The sequence below is a fragment of the Amblyomma mixtum genome, chromosome 1 (assembly GCF_055824585.1).
Source record: "Amblyomma mixtum isolate Tamu chromosome 1, ASM5582458v1, whole genome shotgun sequence".
NCBI classification, from domain to species: domain Eukaryota; kingdom Metazoa; phylum Arthropoda; class Arachnida; order Ixodida; family Ixodidae; genus Amblyomma; species Amblyomma mixtum.
In genome coordinates this window covers 63,592,080-63,619,547 of record NC_143012.1, presented here as the reverse complement: position 1 = coordinate 63,619,547, position 27,468 = coordinate 63,592,080, and the positions used below count along the sequence as shown (strand labels likewise).

Here is a 27,468-nt window from a genome sequence, read left to right as displayed (position 1 = left end):
TTGGAAGAGTGGGTAAAGCTTAAATGGCGCCATCAACTGGCGCGGTGGCCTGCGGCACCGGAGGGAAGGGGTGGCGGCGACCGCGCTGGCCCTCTTTTCTGCGCAACCTCCGCAACTCGCAGCTAAATGCTCGTTAATTCGAGCCCTATTAATTCAAAAATACGGATAAGCACTGTCAGCGCGGTCCCAGCCAACGCCCATGAAGGCTATGACTTCGGACGGGCGCTACAAATTACGTGCGAAAAACTTTTTTTCTTTGCGAGTGTCGTCCATGCTTCCACCCATCGGTCGGTCGCCAATGGAAGCACGCGCTCAGCCGCGAAGAAGACGCCGGCACAAGCGCTGGCACTCTGCCAAAGTTCGCTTCCCCCTTGATGGAGCTAACGTCAAAAGTGATGTTATCGCTGCGCAGCATCTTGTCGCGCCGCCAAGAAATGCGTCGGAGAACGGGGGGGGGGGGGGGGGGGGGGGGGGGGGCATGATGGTTTGAAAACGAGGCTTGCGCAACCGAACAAGCGCTGGCACTCTGCCAAAGTTCGCTTCCCCCTTTGCTGGTCAAAAGTGATGTTATCGCTGGCAGCATCTTGGCGCGCTGCCAAGAAATGCCTTGTGGGACGGAGGGAAGCGTTAACGACTGACGCTTTTTTTTTTCAGATTCTTAGGCAAAAATCGGAGGTGGGTGGGTTCATTATGTGAGTGGGTTCGTTACGGGAGTAAATACCCTACATACACCATAATGCAAATGGTTCTTGTCGGTTTTTTCGCGGCCATTCGATAATTCGAACATCGGATAATTCGAATGATTTTCCTGGTCCCGTGAAGTTCGAATTAACGAGCTTTTACTGTATTTATTCATACCTTACAGGGCCCAGAAGGGCATTGAGTAAGGGGTACAAAGAATGACGAATGTACAAGAGAAACTAATTAATATGACATGAGATACAACGGAATAAGCAAAAAGAAACTAGTATTGTACATGGCAAAACTTAACGGCGAAAATATACATTGATACGATGTACCGTATTTACTCGCATAATAGGTGCACTTTTTTTCCAGAAAATCCGGCTCAAAGTTCGGGGTGCGCCTATTACGCGGGGTAAAATTTCCGGAAATTTTTCGACTCGCAAAATTGAACACACCGCGTAAACGCACTCGTGTACGGGCCGCACCCCGTTTTCGCGAAGAAAATGTTCAAAAAAAAAGATCTGTGTAAGGGCCGCACCGAGACTTTCCGCGACACACGCGGGAATAGCCTTCGGAATGCACGCGCCGAGGCCTCCGCGATCGGCTCCGGCTGCGCGCAATGGGCGCTTGGTCGCGGAGGCCACACACGCGCGCAGGAGCTTCCAGACGCCGCCCACGGAGGGCGCCCAAGGCCAAGCTCATCATCATCATCGTTTTCCTCCGCCGCGAGCTTTCGCTATCTATATCGCCATCAGCATCTCCAGCTCGTTTTTTTTGTTTTGTTGTTGCTTTCAAGTGCCGGGATTTGCGGTAGCGCGATAGTTATCGTGGTTTATGGCTTTGCCGCGGAGCGTTGATGTTTTAGCTCGACGGCCAAGCACCTTAACAGCTAGACGGCTGGGAGTTTGCTCTTGAACGCGGCAAGCGTGCGGCAGGTCGGAAAATACGACGTGGCCGAGATGTGCGGCAGTTGCGACTGCGGCGTCCCTAAATTTTCGTACGCGACTCCAAGCGCCGAGGTTTTCGTGGGCCTAAGTCGGGAACGTTTCCGGCTGGAGATGAAGCTTTCCAAACAGACGTTTAAAGTGAGCATCCCTGAAAACTGTGTGCGGCTGTTCTACGCGATGTCGTTGTACGTGCTGTGGGTCCGCAGCAGCTGCGACGGCAGCAGCACTAGTAGGGACTAGTAGTCAGTTCAGCAAAAACTTTGTTAAAATAAAGATTGGGAAGCGGGGGGTGGCGAGGCGTCGGCTTGCAATCGTGTAAATACAGTATTGATCACAGTGCCAAGTTCGGGGTGCGCCTATTATGCGCAGGAATAAAAAAATCTGACTTTTCGCGCCCTAACTAGGGGTGTGCCTATTATGCGAGTGCGCCTATTACGCGAGTAAATACGGTACTTATTGGTAGCATGAATTCAGGGCATGTGGCAAATACTAATCTAAACAAAAAATGTAGTGGCCGTATTAGAAGCGCCAATTACTTTAAAAGTTAAAGACTTCTTCTTAAGTTGTAAGTGGAAGATTTGGTCTTTTGCTTTTTCGAAATAAGCAATGTGGCACGATTTTCGTGGTACTGTGGTACCCTGGAAACAATGCACGTATCCATGTAGTAAACTGACCTGCTACATTTGCTATCAAAACGCAAATATTTTTCTGCACTTGTTATAAAAGCGCCCCTGCTTTTGACTGGTAAGAATCCATTTGTAGACCACGCCGCTTGTAGGCATTGCCGCAAGGGCTAGGTGCACGTGTGCTCCCGTCACTGCACCTTGAATAGCGATCACATCTACCTCGAAATGGATGTTTTAGACGACGTGGCAGAAAGCCGGTTGCTCTGATACTTCGAAGACGTTTTGCGACGTCCAACATGAACACACCAACGGAGTGTCACTCTGTTAACACTCCACCTAGACTTGCCGTCACACTGCCATTTATGCAGCACTGCCTGTAATGAGTCACTGGCCAGGTTCCCCAGAAAGGAAAAAGGAAACGCCATCACAATGCTTGCCTAGAGTGCAAAAAATGTGACTAGGGTGCATCCTAGTTGGCGTCAGTCTTCTTGCAGCCTCTTTTATAGTGCTAACATAAATCAGACCCATTTTGTGTTGTTCTTGGCAAGGAAGAAACTTTTCAACACAGCCGGTCCATTTATGCCAATGACAAAATTAGAGGTCCGGTTTATTCCTCATTAACGGATGCTTTTCCCCATTGCACGGATGCATTGCAGGGAAGCCACCACATGGTTAACTATCTCAGTGTCTCTCTGTCCCCCCCCCCCCCCCCCCTCGAAGGCACTTGCATTCGGAAGAAGCCGCTGTTTTTATCCTCTGCCTGCTTGTATGTACAGTCTTTGTCAAAAGTAACCAGGCTGCATGGTTTGCTTCTAGCTCGTACAGTGGAGCCCTTACAGCTTCCCTGAAGCTTAAATGGTCGTTACAGGTAAGGACTGGGGGTCTTCTTACCTTCCAACAACTTTTGGTTTTTAGGAAAGCCACAAGGGCTCCACTAATACAAGCTAGGAGCAAACCATGTAGCCTGGTTACTTTTGACAAAGACTGTACATATGTGCAGTTTTTGTTTCTTTGGAATCCTGCACTCTTTTTCACTAGCTAGGGCATTGTTGGGAAGTTTCATGTCTATTGTAATGTCTCCCCTTCAAAGGGAAGCTTGAACGTCATTTATAGGCTGATATCTCGCATTGTGGTTGGAACATTGTGATTGTGAGCATTGGAATGCCGCTGACAGACATAGTCCCTTCGGGCCTATGCGCAATGGTGGGGGAGCTTTGCTGACGAGGACACAGAAGTGGTCACGGGGCGGCGCTGAGAGCAAATATTGATGCCATGCCTGTGAATGCAGCTATAGCAAAGTCTAACCTCGCGATCAAGCCATCATTTGAGCACTTGAAGGCTACCTTGAAGGAAATTTTTTGTGACATGCAAAAACTACTCCACGCTTGTACAGCTAGAAGAAATCCTTAGCGCACAGTCACGGATTTAAAATGTGATCAAGCTAGTCAGATATGACCCACAATTATTGTTGTTGCACAGTGAGAGCTGTTTCTGGGACATTTTAGCTCTGGAGCTGTGTAGCCCTATCTGGTTTAGTCACAACACATGACACTTCACGTGACATGTGATGCGTGTTGTCAAGTGATGTCATGCATGATGCCATATTTCTTTTGCCAATCCACGTTTGCAGCAGGTCTGCCCCAAAAAACTTGGTGGTTTGCACCCTGAGCTGTGCTAGGTTAGCTAGTTGAGAGAATACATCTGCAGAACGAGAATTCGCAGTCACATTACTCAACAGTCACGCCGTGGCTTCTCACAGATTCGAAAGAAAAGAAATACAGCAGATTTATGATAATTCAAACTTGGATAATTCGTACTTTCAATTAATTCAAACGAATTTCCAAATTTTTGTTAGCCAAGTACACTTTTAGTACATTTTGAAGCTGCTTAATTTGTACCTTGGCTTCTCTTCCATTCGCTTATTTCATACTTTTTGTCTTGCTTTAATGCACCCGGCATGTGAAAGAGTGGTGGTCGAGGTCAGATTGGTCAGGTTTGCGGCGGCGCATGAGCTGAAAATTCGGCGTTTGCAACCGTCGACTCCGATAACCAATTAATTCGGACGCAGTCTGAAGGGGGGCCGTGCTCCAAGTGATCCTGTCACAAGGCTTCCTGTCACCACGTAGTTTCATTTTCTAAGCTTCGCTAACAGCCTGCGGTTGTAGTGGTTACCGGCTGTACATCAGCGAGCCAAGCCCAACTGCGTGCTGTTTCTTACTTGACTGGTCCGTTGCTGGTATTTGCTCTTTTTAGAAGGTCTCTCGCTGTTCAGGCGCAAATATGCGTTTCGTTTGCTTTCTTCCACGTGGTTTTTCTTGTTAGGTGAAAATGCATGATGCATGGGTGCTGCCACTCGTGCAGAGGCTTCCCCACTGCCACATCACACCTGTGAAGGTGGCCACGGGAGGCCTTAATATTTTTGAGTAGTCCTGCTTTCGTATTCCTAAGAGTGACATGCAGTACAGCTTGATGGATTTGCAAAAAATCGTCTCTTTTACCAGTTCTCACTCAAAAGCAGGTGACAGTTGCCTATTTTTTTTTTTCATCTGTTAAGTTTGCTGCGGTGTGAAATGGTTTTATTTTGCAGGCAGTCGATGGTTTAACCTTTGGATAATTAGGATGTCTCCTTCAGTCCTTTGGTGCCCCAGTTAATGTGGTCTTACTCTATTGAGAAACAGTGCATTATTGATATTTTTTTTACTGCACAACTGGTTTAAGACTGCTGGTTGATTAACCATATCAGTGGTTATGGTGCTCGGCTGCTGACCCGAAAGACGCGGCTTCGATCCCGGCCGCGGTGGTTGAATTTCTTTGGAGGAGAAATTCTAGAGGCCCGTGTACTGTGCGATGTCAGTGCACGCTAAAGAACCCCAGGTGGTGGAAATTTCCGGAGCCCTCCACCACGGCGTCTCTCATAGCCTTAGTCGCTTTGGGACGTTAAACCCCAATAAACCAAACCAACCAGTGCCCAGCACCTATATTTTATGTTGTGCATGTTTGTAGAAACGTTTGCACACACACAAAAAAAAAATCCAAAATGCATTTTGCATGCACAGATGTATCCGCGAAAGAAAAACAAATTTAATCTTGGATCACATTCAAAGGGCGGAGACACCAAAGTTTTTGCTGGCATGCTGTTTGTTTCGAACATTGCGTATTGCCCCAGGACACGTGATATACGCTCCGCGATTCATATATGCGCAGTAATTTATTATTGCATTATTTGTTACTGAGCCATTTCGGTTTCTGAGCGCCGGGGTGTGCTGTGACATCATGGTCAGGGAAGAGCAGCAACCCTGTCACGTAAGCCCCAAAAGTTGTGACACTCAGGTTACTGCATCATCTGCTCTCGTACACATACACTGCATACCAGTGCCTTTCAAAATGCCGGCGAACTTGGTCAGTACTGCAGTATGCTGAGAAAAGCCAAGTGGCTCGCATGGGCCGACCTCAGTTGGCATACCACGTATGTCAGTGCGGTTTCTGTGATGTACAGTAAAACCCCGTTAATACGTAGTTCGCGGGAACGCGGGAATAGTACGCACTATCCGGTAGTACACCTTAACCAACTAATAAAAATTTGCCATTATTCACGCCCCAAAAGAGAAGAAATTCAGGCACAGTAAATATCCAACAAATACACGTACGTATGTGCACTTTATTCTTGTGCCGCCGACCAGAAATCGGTCATCTTCAGTTGCCGCCGTGGCGGCCGTGCGGCGACAACAGCAGTCTCAAAATTGGAGAGACTGGGGGCAAGCTTTTCCATGAGGCCCCTCTTCTCGGCGAACGCCCTCATTACCGCCAATGCTTGCGAAGCTTCCGCTACAGTGGGGCTAAAATCTTCGGTTGGCAATTCGTCGCCGCTGTCCTCATTCTCAGCGTCTTCCTCACCGCCTTGGGGTGGTGCAACTGCGGCGACAATCTCGCTGTCCGACCAGCCTGGAGTGGTTGCAACGTCGCTGTCGACCTCACAGAACATTTCGAAGTTCACAGCCTCCGCACCACCCTGTCGTTCCAACACCTCCGTGAGTAGGGTGTCGCAGTCATCGGCGGGATCGCAGACTTCGGAATCGCTTGCGCTTACTATGAATTTTGCGCGTGCGAAGCAGTTCTGTATTGTTACAGGATCAACCTGCTGCCACGAGAACGCTAGGAGGTGCACAGCACCTAGCAGATCAATTAAGTACGTCTTCCCGCTTTCCATCGCCAGGAGCATTCTGCGTAGGAGGTTCTTCCTGTAGTGGTGCTTGGCCGAACGAATGATGCCTTGGTCGAGAGGCTGCGCAAGTGCCGTGGTGTTGGGTGGCAAGAAGAAGAGCTTGATTGCGCCCAAGTTTGTTAACTCCGAATGGCAGGACGCGTTGTCAAGCACGAGCAGGATTTTTCTTTTTTCTGCCATGAAACGCCGATCCAAAAGCCGGATGTACTCTTCAAAAAGCTTGGCAGTCATCCAGGCTTTCTGGTTGCTCCTGTAAATAACCCCCGAGGGCAATCGACCGCCTTTGAAGCACCTTGGATTGGCGTATCTTCCAATGACGAGGAGTGGCAGCTTCTGGCTCCCGGTCATGTTGACCGCAAAAGCAACTGATACTCTTTCTTTCGAAAGCTTGCCACCGGTGCAGTGTTCGCCCTTGAACGCCAGCGTCCTGTTGGGCAGAAGTCGGTAAAAAAGTGCCGACTCGTCCAAGTTGAAAACGTCTTCTGCGGCATAGCTGGTCAGCTCTTGTTGAAGTAACCCATTCTGCCATTCTTCGGCACCCTCTTTGTCCGCGTGTGCTGCCTCTCCGCACACCACCCTCGAACTTATGCTGTAGCGTGCTTTAAAACGGGCCAACCAACCGTTACTGCACGAAAAGTCTTTGCAGTTGAGCTGGGCCGCAAACACTTCCGCTTTTTCGGCGAGGAGAGGTCCGGTGACAACCAACCGTTACTGCACGAAAAGTCTTTGCAGTTGAGCTGGGCCGCAAACACTTCCGCTTTTTCGGCGAGGAGAGGTCCGGTGACAGGCAGGTTTTCTGACCTTGCTTTTTTCAACCACAGCACTAAAGCTTCTTCCACTTCCGGAAAAGCTGATCCCCTTAAGCGGCACCTCTTCATATTCGACAGGGCCCCGCTTTTCAACTTCTCCCGAGCATTCCAAATGCCGCAGACCGTTGTTAACGGCAAGTCCCACGCACGCGCTTGTGCACTTTTCGTAGTTCCATTTTCAATTGAACGAATAATGTCCAACTTCTCCTTAACTGTTAGCACGCGATACTTCGGTCGCGTAGGCTTCGGCATGGTTCCCACCGTTCGCGTGCACACGGAACAAAGACGCGCTTTGCCTAACTGCAACACATCCACAACACGTCACGCGCGCTGCGAGGTTTCCTCGAGGTGTAGCGAGATCACATGACATGGGTAGAGTGGGGGGTGACGGTGATGGTTACTGCGATAGGGCTGGCGACGATGCATTTGCGCGCAAGAACGCAGAAGCGGCCGACGCTTCTCGGGCTCCCCATTGACATGGACATCGCCGCGCTCGTCGGGACATGGCCGAAATGGCGCAGTGTTGAATCGCCAGCGGTTTGCACGTTGACAATGCTCTTCGGAAAGGCGGAAAACGTTTTGCGTAATAGCATGGCGCCAGCCAAATCGCGACGGCAAGTACGCATTAAGCGGTAGGCAGTTCATGGGCTACTATGTTTTAAGCGGTCAGCCAATACATTGGTTTCAATGGTGGCTACGCCGGGGAATTCACACAACTACATTTTAACCGCAACTACTTGGTAAGCGGGTACGTATTAATGAGGTTTTACTGTATTTCGTTTTGCCACACTACGCCAACACTGGTGCTTGGAGGACATCTGTGTCGGTGGCCCATAGCTGACAGCGCGTCAATCAGCCAATCCCCTACTCACATTACCACGACACGATGTCTCAGTCTTCATGCCGACCAATACGCATCTCTGTCTTCACTTCGCTCCGCCCGCGTAGTCGCGCTGCGAGACTGCTCCGGGTCCCGTGGCTGCCGTTTACAATATCTCCTGCTCTCTTTTTTTCTGCTGCTTGTATAGCAAACAGTCCGTATATTTGCTAAATGAATGCTTCAAGATAGTTGTACAGGATTCAGCATTTACCGCACAAGTTGTTAACTCCCCAAGAAATGCGCTCGTGATGACGACCGCAGCGCTACTTTTGTTTACATAGATCTGTCTATGTATACAGGCAGTAAATGCATGTTCATTCTGCATGAATTGCAAACTGCATTCTACTTAGGTTAAACACTCTCTTCTGTATTCCACCGGTTATACATTTACTTGTTTACGCTGTGCGATAACTCTGCAAGAATCGCTGAAGGATGTGACAGATTGTTGACATTGCGTAGGTCTGGCGTTTCTCGCTCATTGTTACTGCTTTTTCCGAAGTGTCCAGTACTTCACTTTAAATTGGTTTATCTAAAATCATGTTCGGCGCCCATTTGCGATACTTAAAATGGCTGAATTTGTTGTCCTCAAGCGGTGCCGACGACTGCTAGCATGCCGGGTGGCTGCAGCATTTGTTGGCAGACTGGGCCACACCACCTAGCAGCAGCGCTTCCCGCTCGATGTATTTGTATCCTAAGATGTAAGCAGTACTCGATTTCAGGTCACTTTTGTCAAAGCAATGCTCAGTGCCCATTTGTATTTGCTAAAACTTGGGAATGCGCTCTTCACAGTCGCCGACATCGCACATACGGACCCCGCAGACTCGCTAGACCTATTTGTACCACTGGTTAGTGTCAAAGTGTGAACATATCCGATGTAGTCGCTTATTCGTAGTATGGAGAAAGTGTAGACAAGAGCAACCCGTCATCGTCTCATCGACACGAAGGTTTCGCTCGGCCGTTGATGCTGGTGCCGGCTGGTGCGTCAGCAAAGGCATGTAATTGCCAATCAGCACACCTACTGCTGAGTCGCTAATGCAGTGATTGGCAGATCGCTGTTCATAGTACGTCAGGTTACTGTGCTGTGAGGTCGCTCGTATTCACTGATATCGTTCTCACGGCTATACGTCAGCAACTACCACAGCAGTGATGGGTTTCGATCATGAGTAAGATCGTTTAAGTACTCTTTGGATCTGAATTAAAATATATTTTAAGTGTTGGTCGCATGTAATACTTGGCTGTGGGTGACCTTACATGCACATGAAGCCTATAACAAGCTTTTTATATCCTCAAACTTTGGTATCTCAACCCCTTAAGGTGCACTTCTGATAATTCAAGCTTTGTTAATTCAGACAAAAACCTGTGGTTTCTTGAAGTTACTGAACCAACAACGGCAGCAGCAGCTACAGGCAGCTCTCGTTGAGTTCGGAGTCTTACCCAGCCAGGGTTAGCAGTGGGAAATTTTTTGATACCGAAACTAAATAAAATAGCTCTTTGCATTTGCTGGAATTCAAACAGTCCTTGGAATCGGTTTGCCTGGGTAAAGCTCTTTATGCACATGTGCTGCAACTGTGGGCCACCAATGTTTTTTGCATATCAGGGCCAGTAACTGCTAAACCGAAACAATAAGCAAGCCGTGTAAATATCTGCCACTTAGAGTGCTGCCTCTGGAAAGATGCTGTAAATGTTTTCATTCATGTTTGTGTGACTTGATTACCCTTGCATATGTTGTAATGCTTGCTTATTAGTGTCAGTGGCACAATCAGAGCCATTCCGCACTGAAAAATAGTGCTGTACGTTTTTATTCTTGACATGTTCTGGAATAGATTATCTCACAGGGGTAAAATATAAGGACTCTGTCTTGTTAAGTTATTGATACAGCTTACTACTTGTGTTCTTCCATGACCTCTTATCATTTTTTTTTTTGTGGAAGGAAGGTACAATTTGTGATTAATTTCTTCCTGCTAATTCTACCAATAACAAGTAGTAAAATTAGTAATAATTGCTAGCAATAGCAGTTTGTTCACACTCCATTTTTATTCCTTGAACTTATGCCTTATTTTCCTACCACATATCTTCTCACCTATGTGCCTTTTTAACTACCTTCATGTTGAGGTGGCATGTTGGTGTAGCGCCTTTTGTAGTGTGACGTTCAACGAAACACTGTCTGGTCAAAGTTGAGCATTCTTAACATGAAGATTGAGTCGCTGTCCAAGTCGGAAGCAAAAATGACGTTTCGGGTCCCATGTGGGGCCCTTGTTGACGATAAAGACTGTCTTGGAAAAAGAGGAGGCTTCAGGATTCTTCGTAATCTTTTCCCGTAGATATGATGAAGCGTGTCCTGACTCTTGTTCAGCGTGTTTGCTGTCGTCTGGATGATTAGGACTCCAAATGTAGTTCTGCCGAAGTGTTTCTTTCATTTGCCAAGATTGTCGCCTCATCTGAGTCTATCTCGTGGCCTGTGGACTGCACGTGTTCTGCAGTTGCATTCACAGTTTTAAGCACAGAATGCAGATTTCTTGTCTTCAGTTTTTGAACTGAAATATTTTGTGTCAATGGTCCTTATAATAAGAAAGGAAAAAAATGCATCAATGTGGTTTTGATTAATCATTGTAAACTTCAGTGTCAACACTAACTTTAATGATACATTTAGCAAGTCGCTAGCTATACTTGGATTACTTTTAACGATCTAAGATGAGGCAGGGATGAAGAATAATGCATTGCACTCGTTTTCGTCTTTCCATTTGTCCTTGCTTAGTGTTTCATGGAGCAACCAGTGTGGGTGCGCTTTCTTTTTCCACTCTGTTCCTCCGCCACTTCTTGCGAAAAATTCTTGCCCTTCTTTCGTTGATACAGCAGAGAATACACCAGAGAGCTTTTGTTAATACAGCAGAGAATGGCTGTTGAAGACGTTTCAAGATTTTTTTAGCTTTATGGATAAGGGGTCATTGCTTTCTTATAAACAAGCTATTGAATTCTGGTTACATTGCCTATCTTTTGATTATCTACTGAAAAACACTTAGAAAAAGAATGCATCGTAAATGCGCTCACTTTCTCTTGCTGTTGCTTACAAAAATGTAATTGCATACATTGTAACGTGTCGTTAGGTTTTGCGAGTTTCAATAATAAGGTTACGCACATTACACTACATGCAAGGGACCGAAATAGACACGCTGAAATAGATTCGTGTTGTGCATTCGCCTGTGGTGCCACAACATGGGAGGCCTCTCTGTGAAATGTGTGGTGCTGAACTCACAGTGAACCACATTTTAATTTCATGTATAAAACTAGAAGAACTAAGAAAGAAATATTTCACAACATTTTGCAGGGAAAGCATCCCGTTACACCCCATGTTACTTTTAGCGGATAGAGCACTGGTTTACCTCTCATGTATTTTTAGGTTTCTCAAGGAAGCCAGCGTTTCAAACAAACTCTAAGTATAAAAAGCTTCACCTTTAACAAAAACTTTAACCTTGTGTTTGGCGCTTCATAGCCTCAGTTGCTTTTGTATCATTGAAATCAATATAACTAACTAACTAACAATGCGGGAGGTATAGAAAGCAACTGAGCAGCCGAGTAACAGCCTACGCCATGAGGGTGATCATGCAGGATGTGCGAGAGGCGTGCGAGTAAATAGGTGGAAATAAAAAAATTGCACCAAAGATCAGAGGAAGACATGCTTCTCGCTTGGGTAGTTTGCGACTCACCCACTTAAATGAACTCTGCAGCAGATCCCACTGCATTTTCTCTCACCACCAAGTGGAGTTTGACGGGCTTTCTGGAAGGTCCGCTTCCGCGGCCCGCTTATAGTATGCCAGGCTTTCATTTGTGGTGAGTTTGTGATGCCTGGTTTCTTCTCTTAGATCAGTGCCAGCAATTGACCGCTCGCTGAAGCAAAACTATGCCCCTATCTTTCATTTGATGTGTTTGCGGTGTCTGTGTGTCGCAGTGCCATTCCGCACTCATTGTTAGCTGTTATCGTTATTTTCCCACTCATCAGCAGTACTCCTGATGCTAACTGAAGGCTGGAAATGCAGTTAATTTGCTGTTTCAAAAATTTGACTTGGATATTTTTTCCGTAGTCGGGTGGGATGAATGTTATCGTGAGTAGAGATTCTGGGTTTGCTTGTTTCAACGAAACTTCTTCTCGGGGCTCTTCTCTTCTTCTGATTGTGTCGCATAATTATGAGGTCTTGTGCATCAAGTCTTGCTTCTAGATCAATTTGTGTTCAAGTTCGACTTTTCCAAGACTTCAGCTGATGTTATTTTTTGCTGGCGATGCTGCATTTCATACGTCAGACATTAGCCCCAAGGTAGTCCCCCTCTACCCCTGCTGTAGAGAAATTTTGGCGAGTTTGTTTCCTGTCACTTCAGCCATTTGATGCACGAAGTCATCAGCTACAGAAGCTAAATTAGCCAGAGGATTCGTGCTGAAGTTTTTCTGGCATTGTTCGGGATAAGCTTGTTTAGGGACTTTAGATGAGCTCAGTGGTAGAGTGTTTGGCCCTTTGGAAATTCATGGCTTAGCGAGTGCAGAGAGACTGGACATGACAAAGAGCGCTCAGTACAAGCGCTTCTTTTTCCACATAAGTGCTTTTTCCGACGCAAAAATCTGCAGGGAAAAAGACAGTCTACTCGTCGCACACCTGAACCCCAGCCTTTTGCAGCCTTTGGAATTCGCGGCGGAGGTGTCTGGCCCATGAAGTCTTCAGAATAAAGAGTAATAAAAATCGCGAGCAGTTCTGCATACAAAGCAATATGCTTTGCGTATTCACTGAAATACTCATTTATTCCATAGTGTGACAATAACACTTGTGCATTTCGCAATAAGAATTGCTTCGTCTTCCTTCCAGACCTTCGGCCACGTCAGAAAATTAAGGGGACATTGAGTTTCGATTGGTAGATAAATGGACACGTTGAGTTTCACTTGGTAGATAAATGGACAGATGAAATAAAATATTCTTCCTTTTTCATATGAATCCATTGCGCCTAAGTTCTCCCTCAGTAAAAAACGGCACTCCATAAATGGATGCAAATTCGTATTGAAGCGATCGATGCATACTCTCTGGTAATAAAAAAGAAGAAACAATGACAAAACTATCATCTTTCACCCTTTGTTGCTCTGTTTTAAACGTTTTTGTTCGCTAGAAAACACTTGCTCTCTGTATTAGTTTTTCCAGCACCACCTGCTTGACAGTTTCGAAATGTTCATTTACGTACCGCGCCTTCACTGTGTCGCGTTCCCGACTGTCGCGCTTTCATCCTGTCGCGTTTCCGCCGGTGCGTTATATCGACCTGGCCGCGCGGAACGGCTCCGCAATGGCATAATTAGCGAGCCGTCAGTTCTCATTTAGCTGGCGTCCCCAATGGCTCGGAATACTACATACCTCGCTTAATGATTGCACTTAGATCGGTATTAGCTATATGGCAACCTGTTTTTCGTATTATTCGAGGTTCTCGCATTTATCCTTTTGTTCTTAGCGTATACGCTGTCCGCGTTCTCTCGTTCAGACGTTAAACACATGTGCCCCGCGGTCGTCTGCTTGATTGCCGGGCGCGCACATGGAAAGAGGCTTGTTAGCGTTCTTATTTCTCCTGGTAACTGGGCACTTATTGCCGCTCTTCCTGCTTCGTCGTTCGAGCCGCTCGGCCTTCTTTACCGTCCCCATTCATTCTGCTTCGTCGAACCCTTTCCGCTCGCCCGGATACGATTCCCGGTTCGCTGTCGTCTGCGTTTGCGGCGGCCGGGCGCCATCTTGGTGCGAAGTGCCTCGTGGACGCGCGCTCTTCCCTTTCGTCCTTTCCCGCTGTCACCCCTTTGCTTTCTGTTTATTTTTTCTACTCCTGTCGGGCACTCATCGCGCTCTCGAGGGGTTTCTCATTTCCGCCGGCGAGGTTTTCCGGGCTGCCGCCCGCGGGGCTTGGCACAAGGCGCTGTCTTTCGGCGTCTCGCTCCCTGGGCACAGCCGTGCGCTCATTGGCGCCCGTGGATGGGCGCCTGCGCCTCGCTCGCCTCACAATTAGCAGAGCGAGGCAGCTCAGCGTAAATATGAGAGAGATTCAGCATAGCGCATGTACCGTCTACCGTGGCTGCTTACCTCCGCCTCCTGTCGCTGAACGCGCTCGCGAGAATGGCCTCAGGGCGCCCAGGAACTGGCTTGCACGTGGGCCGTCGGCGCCATCTTGCTCGTTGGCGGCATCCCGAACAGGAGGGCACGAATAAAGACAGCACAGGACTGAAAACGCGCAGGCGCAAGCTTTCCTAAGAAAAATCGTCACCGTGCACGGCCACAGTAGAGCGTTTCCGCCAGCCGCCAATTACGCACGCGCAGATCGCACCGACGAGCCATGATGGCCGTCTGTGGGCGGGGCCAATTGCGCATGCGTGCTTGGCGGTGGGTTCCAGCGTTATGTTAAAACTTTGTTGACAACCAGGCCGTTTACGAGAGTTTACACTGCAAGAGCTTTGGAACATGTGCTCTTAGTGCAATTTGCTAGTTCTTTTCAGAAAATTGTGGAAGGGCGCCGCCGTTTTGGGCTGTGCTCGTAGAGGAGGATATAGTTTAGGATTAAACTCCCTACGCTATCCCCGCAGCCCCCCCCAAAAAAACTGGTTGCTCCTTCAATCGTTCAGTCCTTTATAAGTGATAAAAAATAAATGCCACCGTCCACTGGGGTGAAGCAGTTCTATTTCTACCCTCTTTTAACTTCTGTATATTTGCCCTCACGGCGTGGTTCATGCCTCCATATGTCACCAACCGTTATGCGGAAGAGCGCTACGTAGGTCACGTGGTCGCCGTGCGATCGGCGAATTCCGCTGCTTCCCTTCGCTGCCTCTTCCGTCGCACACCTCCGCAGCTGGGCGGTTACGGTTTGGCCAAGAACGGAAGTTCTTCTCCGAGCAGGCGGCTCTGTATAGCTAAGGCCGATGAAAAGCGATCATCGACCCATGTGACTCCGCCTCAAAAAGCATGATGTTACTGCTGGTTTTGGTTTTCGTCTTGAGGAAAAGAAATGACGCAGTAACTGTCTCACATATCTTGGTGGACACCCGAACCACGCCGTAAGGGAAGGGTTTAGTTTATTGGGGTTTAACGTCCCGAAGCGACTCAGACTGTGAGGGACGCCGTGGTGGAGGGCTCCGGAAATTTCGGCCACCTGGGGTTCTTTAACGTGCACTGACATCGCACAGCACACGGGCCTCTAGAATTTCGCCTCCATCGAAATTCAGCCGCCGCGGCCGGGTTCGAGCCCGCGTCTTTCGGGCAAGCATCCGAGCGCCGTAACCACTGAGCCACCGCGGCGAAGGGAAGGTATAAAGGAGGGAGAGAAAGAAGGGCAGAAAGAAGCGCCGTAGTAGAGGTTCTGGAATAATTTCTACCACCTGAGGCCTTTCATGGATTTCGCTCTACAACGTAGTGAGCTATGGAAAGAAAAATAGGTGTAACGTTAAGAGATGGGAAGCGGGCGGAGGGGGTGAAGGAGCAAACTCAGGTTAATGACATCCTAGTCGGAATTAGGAGGAAGAAGTGGGCTTGGGCAGGGCATGTAATGCGAAGGCAAGATAACCGCTTGTCCTTTAAGGGTAACGGAGTGGGTACCAAGAGAAGGCAAGCGTAGCAGGGGACGGCAGAAAGTTGTGTGGGCGGATGAGATTAAGTAGTTTGCAGGGATACGGTGGTCGCAGCTGGCAGAACAGGCTTAATTGGAGAGAGACAGGCATTTGCCCTGCAGTGGGCGTAGTTAGGCTGATGAGGATTAGAACAGACAAAACGAAAGCCCGATGCCCTATTTATGACCAGAGAACGTACTGAAAACCGACTAACAACGGCGAATTCGCTGCGAAGCAGGCCACTTTGTTCGAAACGTTATTTTAGCGTACGGAAGAGTCGCGCGAGCTAAACTTCGGAAATAGCGTACGGAGCGCGAGCGTACTTGTAGCCTCAATCTGAATTAGCGTTTGGCACATGCGCAGTTCGAAGCGCGCTATCCCACATGCCCATTTTATACATGGCACTACATTCCGCAGCATCAGAACGTCGTCTCTGCACTCATCGAAACTTTGGCAGCGCATCAAGGAACTATGGTGGTCAAATGTTTAGGGGAATCCCCCAAGGTGGAGTAGATTTGTAATAAGGGAGTAATTACTCATTGGCATCCACCCGAGCGCAGCCATATGGCTACAAAGGAAAGCTATACAGCTTTCTCAGAAACTTCGTAGTTAAAGAAAAATTCGTCCTGGTCCGGGGTTTGAACCCAGGACCACCGCTACATCGGAGCAGTCGCTCTACCATAAGCTTGCCGTCCTGGTTAGCTCAATTGGTAGAGCGACCGCTCCGGTGTAGCGGTGGTCCTGGGTTCGAACCCCGGACCAGGACGAATTTCTCTTTAACTGCGAAGTTTCTGAGAAAGCTGTATAGCTTTCCTTTGTAGCCGTATGGCTGCGCTTGGGTGGATGCCAATGAGTAATTACTCCCTTATTATCAAGGAACTATAAGATAGAGTGTAGGCACACCTCTGTTTGACAGACTTGTCTTCCTTCCCCATCTCTTGCTCCCATTATCCCATCCGCGGCGGGGATCAAAGGTCCACCCAGATTGAGACATTGCAGCCTCTCCCTGTTTATGTATTTTCTAGTCGGATTCAACTCAAGAATGAAGCGGCCTTTCCCCTTCAAAGGACCCAATTCCAGCCAATGGCGTCGGCCGATTCTCATGAATCTGCTAGCGGGACAATGCAATGATTGGCATGGCAATTCAGGGAGGGAACTGTCCCCTTTCATCTGCAACTTCCTGCATTGTTATAGCAGGGTCTTGAGAATCGGCCGACGCCATTGGCTGGAAGGCGGTCCTTTGGCGGGGAAAAGCCGCTGCGTTCTTGACTTGCATCCGACTATACTCCGTTTCATACATAACAGGCAACGCTGTGGAGGTTGCTGAAGTAGTGCGTCCGCGAAACTATATTATACCCCTGTCAAGTGGGCAAGTTAAATGCACTTACGGGGAGTGCGCTTCGGCATCCCGAGTGACACTTTGGGCTACGCGGTGCTAAACGGGAAAGCAAAGTGCACTCATAATAAAAAAGAATGGCGACAGAAAATGAGCGGAATTTCTGAACAGGACGATGGAAAAGAAAAAAAGACCCATAATATTTGACTACTTAACGTGATAGTGCAAATAAAACGAGGTTCAACAGTTTTTAGCGATGAAAAAAATGAAAATAGAAGAAAAGCCAAGACCAGCCAAGACTATCCAGAATTTTGACAACAAACAAGATGGCGGCGGGCAGCAATGTTGCATCTGATCACGTTTACTTGTTTTGTTGCTTCGCTTGTAGCTTTAACAAAGGAACTTTTTTTTTGAAAGCAGTGTTATAGCACGTAAAATAAAGTTGTAAGTACTTTTTATGCACTATAAATTTTGTACATTGGAACCGCTGGCGTCGAGGCTACGCACTCGACCAGCAAAGTGTGGTCCGTGAACGCACTCTCAGAGGAGTGCACTCTTCTGCGAGTGACTCTCCACTTGCGTCGTTTAGATGCGGCAAAGTGTACTTACAGCGAAGTACACTCTTCTTAAGTGCACTTAACTTGCCCGCTTGACAGGGGTATTACTCCGCCACGTGTCATTCATTCTTCTCGAAACTCCGGTCATTGTTTGTACGAATACAAAGAGCGGTATAAAACGATGTGGTAGCATTGAAAATCACGGTCGAAGCTGTGAGGCGGTCAGTGTTCGGGCGTTCGGGCTCTCTGGCCATAATTTTCACGGAGTGTGAACTACTTTTTGGCCGCGGATTTAGTAGAAGCGATTCGCCCTACAAACCGCATATCATACCGCCGCGTGTACTTTTTGCTTCTCGAAATCTCGACGAGTGGCAGGACGAAAATGTGGCAAGAGGCAAAATGAAGACCAGGAGATGCCAGTCACGGCACTTGGGATTTGTCGCTACGAAATATGCTTGAGTTCGGTTTGGTTTTATGGCGAACAATTTTTTGCGTGCGGACTTAGCCTGCGCGAACAGGCGCGCTAGCTTTGGCAGCGTTGCCTGCTATGTACGAAACGGAGTATACCGGGTGTTTCAGCGAACACTTTCAAAAATTCCCATATGGCTTTTGCAGCATAGTATTACCAATGTTGGCGGACACCAGAAAACCGGTGAATCGTATTAGGTAGTAAACTGGTTCACTAATTTTTAATAAGTTTTTAACTATTACAGTTAGGCGCCTAGTTGCAATTAGATATTTGTAGCTGGTCGTTAGTAATAGCCATATCAGTTTTTAGAATTTCGAAAATGCGATTATCCTCGTCGCTGTGGCTCGACAAAATTTGGCTTTTTCGACTAGTTACGTGCACTGGAGGGGATGCTTTGCCTGCATGCTTTCGATAGCGCATGTATTTTTCGCCCGATGCAGCCAAACTTTGTCGAGCCACAGCGGTGAGGGTAATTGCGTTTTAGAAATTCTAAAAACTGATATGGCTATTACTAACGACCGGCTACAAATATCTAATTGCAGCTAGGCGCCTAACTGTAATAGTTAAAAAGTTAATTATTAAAAATTAGTGAACCAGTTTACTACCTAATATGATTCACCGGTTTTCTGGTGTCCGCCAACATTGGTAATACTATGCTGCAAAAGCCATATCTTTACCAAGAAAATTCTACTTATGAGAATTTTTGAAAGTGTTCGCTGAAACACCCGGTATATATTTCATTGTTCCCTAGCCTCGCATCCATGAACATGTGAGGAGCGCGTCGATTCGCTGACCAAGGTCGCCGCAACTCAAGACTTGGAGTATGCCGATTCGTCGCCATTGCCTTGTCTGGCGTTCTTTTCCAGCGAAAAGCTGCTTAAGGGACAATTAGCGGCTAGTCCAGTCGACTTCCCGATCTGACTCCGTGGCATGAACCCAGTAACCGTTTTTTGGCCCGACAACTCGACTCAGCCTGGCTCTATCGGGTTCTTGTAAACGTGTGACTCGCCCGTGGCGCGCATATTCAGGGTGTTTCGGCGAACACTTTCAAAAGTTTTCGAAAATAGGCTTTTTGAGGCAAAAATATGGCCGGGGAATCGTCTTTAGTAGTAAGCTGGTTAACTAATTTTTGAATAACTGACTTTTTAACTAGTAGAGTTAGGCGCGTAGTGGCAATTAGAGATTTGTAGGCCGTCTTTAGTAATAGCCATATCAGTTTTTAGAATTTCGAAAACGCGCTTACCGTTGGCGCTGTGGCTCGACAAAATTTGGCTTTTTCTACTAGTTACGTGCACTGGAGGGGTTGCTTTGCCTGCATGTTTTCGACAGCGAATGTATTTTCGCACAATGCAGCCAAATTTTGCCGAGCTAAAGCGGCGAGGGTAATCGCGTTTTCGAGCGAAACTACGCATGGGGGGCTGCCTTCGAGCTACGCTGACTGGAGATCAGCTACGCATTCATTCCAAAGCCTGTCAAAAGGGATCCAGTTTGCTTCATACGTGCATCCGGCTAAGTTCCAGTGAACTAGTTTGTTTCTAATGAATCCGGCCCCTTGACTGCTGACATGGCGCAGTCGACAGGATTCGAAAACTTCATTGCTGACATGCGCGTAACAATGGGAAGCTAAACAATCTAGGTCATAGATAACGGCTAAACAAACAATAGCTCCTGCTGGAATGACAAAACGAAGTTTGTAAACAGAAGACACGGAAGAGTAATGCTGCTGGCGTATGCATTTGAAGCTCTCTGACTGCGTCATTTTGTTGCCGGTTATTCTGCGGATGCTTGCGATTTCCCCCTTTCAATACTCTCGGGTTTTGTGCCCGTAGTGAAGAGATGAATATTGTTACAAAGGAGTGTATCAATTCGTGTTTTATTTGCTTTTCTGTTGTGTGGCTGCCTCGATCGTGCTGTCATAAAACAAACTGGCTTTCTGGCTGCTACAAAGTCTGCTCTAAAGCGCCAATGTCCGCTCGAACGTTGTCACCCCGTGTAGTTTTCCCGCCATCGGGTCTCCGCGTACGCTGGGCCGTTGTTTCAGCGCCGCGCTCGAATTTCGCTGGCCGCCCCAGAGATGGCGCGTGGTTCGGACGCCGTGGCGCAGGTAGTCGGGACGAGGGGGAGGAAACGGGATCGAAGCAGCGTCCCCGCCCATCGGCCGTAGGGACGATGTCATGCAACGTTTGCCGCCCTACCCTTTCTTTCTTTACCTTTTGGCTTCTCACTCTTTGCTTTCGCTTATTTCCCCGCTCGGTGTGGTCACTCTACTCGCCTTCGCGGCGTCCCCAGTTTCGCATTTTTTTTTTATCGATATAAAAGGCTTCCCGCAATGTGGGAGTTCCCATTTTGGAGAAGTCTGCAATAACTCCCACGCGGGTCGCGCCGCGCGCAGCTGACCGCTGGCGGTTTCTCGAAGGAGGAAGAGCTGGCGGTGGCAGGAAACCTCCGTTCGGGAAGAAGTGGGGACGAGGGGGAAAGCCGCATTCACTGCCAGATGCCGGCGTCGTCTCGAGACGAGCGGAAAGGAAATTGGAAGGGGCAAGCCCGAGTGGCCGGCTCTCCCGTTTCACGCTTTTTTTTTCTGCTTTCGGCGCCTACCCGCGCACTTTTTTTTTCTTCCTTCGTCCCTAATCGCTCCCTCCGCGTCGCCGTGTTTTTCCCCAGGAGAGAGCGAGGGAGTCCCGCCGCCTCCGAGCGACTGCCGCGCCCCCCGGCGGCGTTTGAGTGCGGGTCGCGTTGTGCTGTTATTTGCGTTCCTCCGTATACGTAAACCGTTCGCTTCAGGTTCGCGCCGCCCGACGATGAGCGCGCCAACGCCCGCGCGTCGCACCCCGTCCGTTCCCGGAGAAGAGCGGTGGTGCGCTCTGTCCCGCCGTTGACGGCGCCTCGACACCCCCTCCACCCATAGAAGGGACCGGATCCGTCGTCGAGCGACGTTTCTGTGCGGCCCCGGCTTCTGCGCTGGCACCGTTGCGGCGGCGATCGAGGGTTGATACAGGTTGAAGTCTGGCGCGAGCAGGTGCTGCGTGAAGAGAGGCGGTGGAGGAGCGGACAGAGACGGACGTTCGTCGGCCGTCCTCCAGTGAAAGGCGCGGGAATGGACCCCCCGATACAGCCTTCACGGCGACGGCGTCCGCTTCACGGCCTGTTTACCTCCGGTTGCCCCGTGCTTGCGACGCGGTTTTCGCGACCTTTGTGGTTCTCGCCCGCTGCGTTGGAGTAACGGCGCGTCTGCCGAGGTGCGGCCAGCAGCACGCCGCAGCCGCCGCGCGCTATGAGTCTGCGGCGGCCGGTCGTCGGGTGTCGTAAGAGCCGGGCCGGCCCGGAGCGCGAGAGCGGGCGAAGCAGCAGCAGCAAAAGCAGCGCCGGAGACCTTCACCGCTACGCTGGGCCGACGCCCGCAAATAGGCGCAACCGCCACTGCCGAACGTCAACATCGCCTCCGTTGCGGCGCACCCACCGAGAGCGCGGCGGCGAGGCGCTGGGCGCCGCCGTGTTCGGCGCCGGCCGCCACTCGCCGTCTCTACGTGCGTCCCTGCTGCGTTCCGTGCCGTCTTTGACGTCCGCGGGCGTCGACTGCCCCGTCCGTCTTCCGCCGAGCGCGGCGGTGGACGCGTCCTCACAGTCGACGGCTCGACGCGTCGCCCGTCGGTGCTGATCTGACCCGGCGACCGCCTCGAAGATTCGTTTCGCCCATAAGTCCGTTTTCGTGTATGCTAGGCGCCTAGGGTGCGCGGTTCGTAGCCGGGAGACCTTGTTGTCGGTGTTGTCGCTTATTCTGGACAGTGCTCACGGTGTTCACTGCGTCCAAACGGCTGGACTCAACGGCTTTGCTGAGGTTTTTTTCGTGTCGCATTTGGTGCTTTCATCGGGAACGTATTAAAGGACCCAGCAGAAGACGTGTCTTGGTTGGGGTGTTCGCGCCCTTTCACTTCCCGATTGAAGAGGGTCCGTCATCCCTGAAAAGAAACAGAAGCATCCGCTTACAACATTTCAGGAGTGTTTCGGGACACTCGCCTCTTTTTTTACTGTTAGGGAACAAAAATGCACCGTCTTTGGAAGTGTGGACTTTAGGGAAGAGATTTCAAGGCTCGAAGACGGAAACGCCACAATATCATTGGCCCTGCTTCACTCAGTCGTTAAAAGACAAAAGGGAAATCAACTTCTGCAAAGCATACCCGCGAACCACATACCTTTTGCAACCGTCGTTCTTGATTTATTGCGAAGACATATCTGCACCCAACTACCGCGCGTCGCTGCGGCCGCATAGGGCGTCCTTATCTTATCTCGGGACACCGAACAAGGAGGAACATATCGTTTTTTGCCAATCGCTTTTCAAAGCCCCGCCGTCTGTACGAGAGGGCGTCATCTCATTGCTGTCGCAGTTGAAACGAGTTGCGCATTGAGGCTGTTCCCCTGGCCGATTCGTGGGTGTGTGCGTGCGCGCCGTTGTCTCCACAGTTGGGTCGCTCCCCCCCCCCCCCCCCCCCCCCCCCCCGACCTCGCGCGTGAGTCCTGCGGCCCGAAAGGCGGTGGGGGGCTAGATCACTGCCTCCGATGACTTTGGTCGCCGTGGGACCCGCCCTGTGATGTGGACGTTCTGCGGCGTGGCCGACGGTGGGGCCGCTATGGTGTACAGCCGCGGCGTCGGCTTTGGGCACTGTGGCGACGGCGCGACCGCGCGCGTGGCGTCGGTAGTGACGGGATTCGAACCCTGCGCGCGGCCGGAACCCCGGGCACGCACCAAGCTCGACTCGGGATGAGTGTGCTTGCTGAAGCGACTACCGTAGTGGCGTTACCGCGTAGCTCCTGCCACAGCTCTGCTGCTTTCCGTTTCCGCGAGTGAAGTCGTCGGAATAGTCGTGTTTTTGTTGTCCTAGTGCATTTTGTGGTCCCGTGTCGTGATGGTTTTAGTTTAGTGTGACAAGCACAAGAGGCCCTCGGAGTTCAGGAGAGCATCAAAAATAGGTGGGTGGTTGCAGAAACTGTGCTACTTTAAGTGTGCCCGTGGTTGTTGCTGGGTGGCTGGCCAGAGCTTGGTGCATCAGGCCAGCCTCTCCTTGTCTTTGAGCCGTGTAGTTGCGACTGTACTGCCTGAATGGCTCTTTAATGAGAACTTTCTCTTGTAATGACGACATGCTGAATGCAAACAGACATCCAAGATCACGTTGCCTTTGCTTGTCATCCAAGCAGCAGATTTGCCTCCTGGTCTATTGAGGCTTTCCTTGTTTTTGTATTTTAGCAATGCTTGTTTAGTTTCATTCAGTGGTTTGAATCACTGCACCTGCCCCGTGACAACACTGATATCCAAGGATGTCTGTAACGAGTTGGTGGACCGAGCAATGCCGAGAGGCGGACCGGCTCGGCGGTCGCCGTCAACGGCTAGGCTCGAAGAAACGGACGATGAGGCACGCGCTCCACTGCGCAATGAACCACTGCTCCTAGAGCTGTGTCCTTTTTATTGCCTTGCTGCCTCGCAAGTTCTAAACCGTCGGCACCGGGTGGCGCCACAACACAAACATGAAAACGAAACTGTAACAGTCCTCCCCCATTAGTTTGTTCAAGAAGAGAAGAATGTTATGGAGAGTAGCGCTGCACTGGCTTGCGGCTTCTCGTGCTTCTTCGCAACTGAGGCGTGCTGCACGCTGACTTGGGAGAGTTCTTAGCAGTCTCTTCTGTACCACCAGTCACGTTCACAGTTGTCTCTTCTGTGCCACTAGTACCACTCACGGTGAGGTCAGAGTCCACAGAAACAGCCAAGCTGGTGTCACACTCTGTTGATGGGTGGCTGGAAACGCCCTGTGTTCCAGTAGGTTCAGGCCTCCATAGTTCAGTGGTAGGCTCAACGATTTCTTCGACTTGAGGACGTAGGTGGTCGCCGTGCCTATGCCAGAGAGTACCGTCACTGAGACAGACTGTAGCTGCTGACTGACCTGTAGTGCTCGTGACACGTGCGGGTACCCACGGTGGTCCTCGACGAAAGTTCTTTGCGAGTACGTTGTCTCCCACAGTCGGCAATGGAGAAGAACGACACCCTTTATCGGCCTGTAGTTTCTGCTTCAACTGTCTCAGCAGCACTGAAGTGTGTAAATTTGGGCGAAGAACATCCAAAGGTGTCTTGAACATCCTTCCCATGAGCATTTCACACGGTGCTCTGCCTGTGACTTCATGTGGCGTGGTTCTGTAGTGAAATAAAAACCGCGAAATCTGGGTTTGGAAAGATCCAGATCCACTCTTCTTGATCTTGTTCTTGACAGTCTGTACGACGCGCTCTGCCGCACCATTCGAAGCTGGATGGTAGGGAGGCACAAGCATGCGACGTATTCCATTACGTGCCAAGAATTCCAAGTACTGTTCACTTGCAAAGGCAGGCCCATTGTCGGAAACTATGAGATCCGGCAGTCCATGCTGCGCAAATGTTGCTCGCAAAGCATTGATAACAGCATCCGCTGATGTTGACGTCACTGGAAAAACTTCAACCCACTTTGAATAGGCGTCAACAATGACCAGGAATGTATGACCCATGAATGGGCCCCCAAAGTCAACGTGAAGTCTTGACCAGGGCCTCTGTGGAAACGGCCATGGCGTGTGCTGGATGCGTTGCGGTGCACGCAGGTAAGCTTGGCAGGTTTCACAGCTCTTTACACTCTTAGTGATGTCTCCATCAATTCCCGGCCACCAGATGTGGCTTCTGGCAATTGTCTTGCTTTTCTCAATGCCAGGATGCCCTGCATGAAGTATCATTAGGATTTTGGCTTGCAAAGATTTTGGGATAACAACTCGGGAACCCCACAGCAAGCAACCTTCGTGGAGGCTGAGTTCGCTGCTCCTTGCTGTGAATGGATTTCCTTCTGGTCCTGATGGAAGTTTTTCACCTCGCAGGACAGCAAGAGCTACGTGGCTCAGGAATGGATCCTTTTTTGTAGCTTGTGCCACAATGGCAGGTGACAACAGTCCTGGGTATGCTTGTTCAAGCATGAACATTTCAGCAGGTGCAGGTAGATCCACGTTGTTTGCAGGCAACGGCAACCTACTGAGAGCATCCGCATGACCTAAGTCCAGACCAGGCTTGTACACAAGCTTGTACTTGTATGCAGAAAGTTTCAATGCCCATCTGACTAGTCGTGGTGATGCTTGCACTGGAATGGGTTTGTCATCATTCAGTAATCCTAGTAGAGGCTTGTGATCCGTATAAGCAGTGAAATGATTGCCCCACAAGTATTGGTGGAACTTTTCCACACCAAATACAAAGGCTAATGCCTCTTTGTCGAGTTGGCTGTAGTTTTGCTCTGCACGAGACAAACATCTGGAGGCAAAAGCAATGGGCAGTTCTCGACCATCAGATTCTCTGTGTGCCAAAACTGCGCCGATCCCATACGGTGAGGCATCGCAGCTGAGACACAGTGGCTTCCCTGGGTCGAAATGTACTAGGACTGGGGCGGATGTTATTAACTGCTTCACTACATTGAATGCATTTTCTTGCTCTTTTCCCCACACCCATTTCTTCTCGTTCATGAGAAGTAAATGCAAAGGGCGGAGGCGTCCGGAAAGGTTTGGTAGAAAACGCCTGTAGAAGTTCACAAGTCCCAAAAAACTTTGAAGCTCCTTGACGCCCCGGGGTGCAGGTGCATGAAGGATGGCAGATACCTTGCTCAAACTTGGAGACAGGCCTTGTTTGCTTATGATGTGCCCGAGGTATTCAACTTGTCGGACGAAAAAATGACACTTGTCGAACTTCAACTTAAGTCCAACATCACGAAGTCTAGATAGGACAGCACTGAGGTTGCGAAGATGCTCCGAGTCATTCGAGCCAGTGACAAGGATGTCATCGAAATATACTGCAACATGTGGCAGCCCTCGGAAAAGGTTCTCCATCTCCCTTTGGAACAAGGCTGGTGCTGATGACACGCCAAAAGGAAGACGTGTATACTGGAATAATCCCATGTGTGTGGAGATTGTGACATACTTTCTAGATTCTTTGTCAAGAACTATTTGCTGGTAGGCGTCCCTCAAATCCAGCTTCGTGAACTTCTCACCTCCTGACAGCATGGCCCACAGGTCCTCAATTCTTGGAATTGGATACTTTTCCATCACAGCTACTGGATTAATGGTAATCTTGAAATCTCCGCAAATCCTGACACGTCCATCCTTCTTGGCCACTGGAACAATTGGTGCAGCCCAAGCTGAAGAAGTGACTGGCTCCAGGATGCCTTCCCTCTGTAGGCGCTGAAGCTCTTGTGACACCCCATCCTTCAGGGCAAAGGGCAGTGGCCGTGGCTTGAAAAACTTTGGTACAGCATCTTGTGGAACATGGATTGTGGCTTCTGGACCCTTGAAAGTTCCCAGGCTCTGTTCAAACACCTCAGGAAATGCTTGAAGAAGGTCCTCAACATCAGAAACAGCATGAACGTCTGCTTCCACGCGAGCAATCTCAATGCCCAGTTCTCGAATCCAGTTCCGGCCCAGAAGTGTAGGTGAACGTTCCCCAGTCAGGAATAAAGGTAGCACTGCTTTTCTGTCACGAAACTGCACTGTGACATCCGCTCTACCTTGAACTTGTGTGAGCTCACCCGAGTAGCTTCGCAGGAGTACATCAGACGGCATGACAGGTACTGACGGTAGCAGCTCCTGAAGACGGTTTTTTTCCATGACAGAAACGCTCGCACCGGTGTCCAGCTCCATACAGAGCGGTTTACCGCAAACGCTGACTGTTACGGTGAAGGGTGGTGACGGCGCGACGGTGTCGACTGGCCACAATGTCCATGTGAAATCTTGCAAGGACATGCGGATATCCCCAGGAAGTGCGAATTAGCTCCAGCGGACATCCCTCACATCTCTTTGGCCGTGTTTTTTGTATCCAAGGGAGGCCCTTAGGAAGTTGCTGAAGATTTTCATAGGCCTTAGCAAGGACATGTTGGGTATTGATCAATTAACAGTATATTTCTCGAGGAATTTTTATGGGCGCAAGAGAAGAAACTTCCTCGGCCAACGTGAAAATTATTCGAACAGGTCATTTACATATCCTGCGATTTGGGCGTGAAGAAAAAAATTACTGCAGATAATTACAATGGTATATTTCACGGGGAATTTTTATGGGCGCAAAAGAAAAAAACTTCCTCGGCCAACGTATAAATGATTCACACAGATAATTTGCATTTTCCGCGATTTAGGCGTAAAGAAAGAAATTACTGCAGCTGATTACAATGGTGTAGTTGCATTGCCCAGTGCTGATTTTTTAACGGGTAGCATCTGCACAGCGTCACATGCTGCCATGGCAAACATGTCTAACAACAAGCATATGAGAAGCATAGGTCAGGCTGCACAAATGT

The 27,468-nt window shown here is 49.4% G+C and overlaps 1 protein-coding gene across 3 annotated transcripts in view; it reads left to right on the top strand.

Moving 5' to 3' along the window:
- The window catches only part of LOC149366500 (multiple PDZ domain protein-like), a 234,298-nt gene that overhangs the window by 14,370 nt on the left and 192,460 nt on the right, over window positions 1-27,468 (top strand). The window contains exon 1 of one of the 3 annotated variants that reach the window (XM_089551036.1): window positions 20,863-23,107. The exons of the other annotated variants lie outside the window; for them this stretch is intronic. The gene's annotated coding sequence lies outside the window, so the exon portion shown is untranslated. Of the gene's footprint in view, window positions 1-20,862; window positions 23,108-27,468 lie in introns of those variants that run through there. 3 annotated transcript variants of the gene reach the window in all.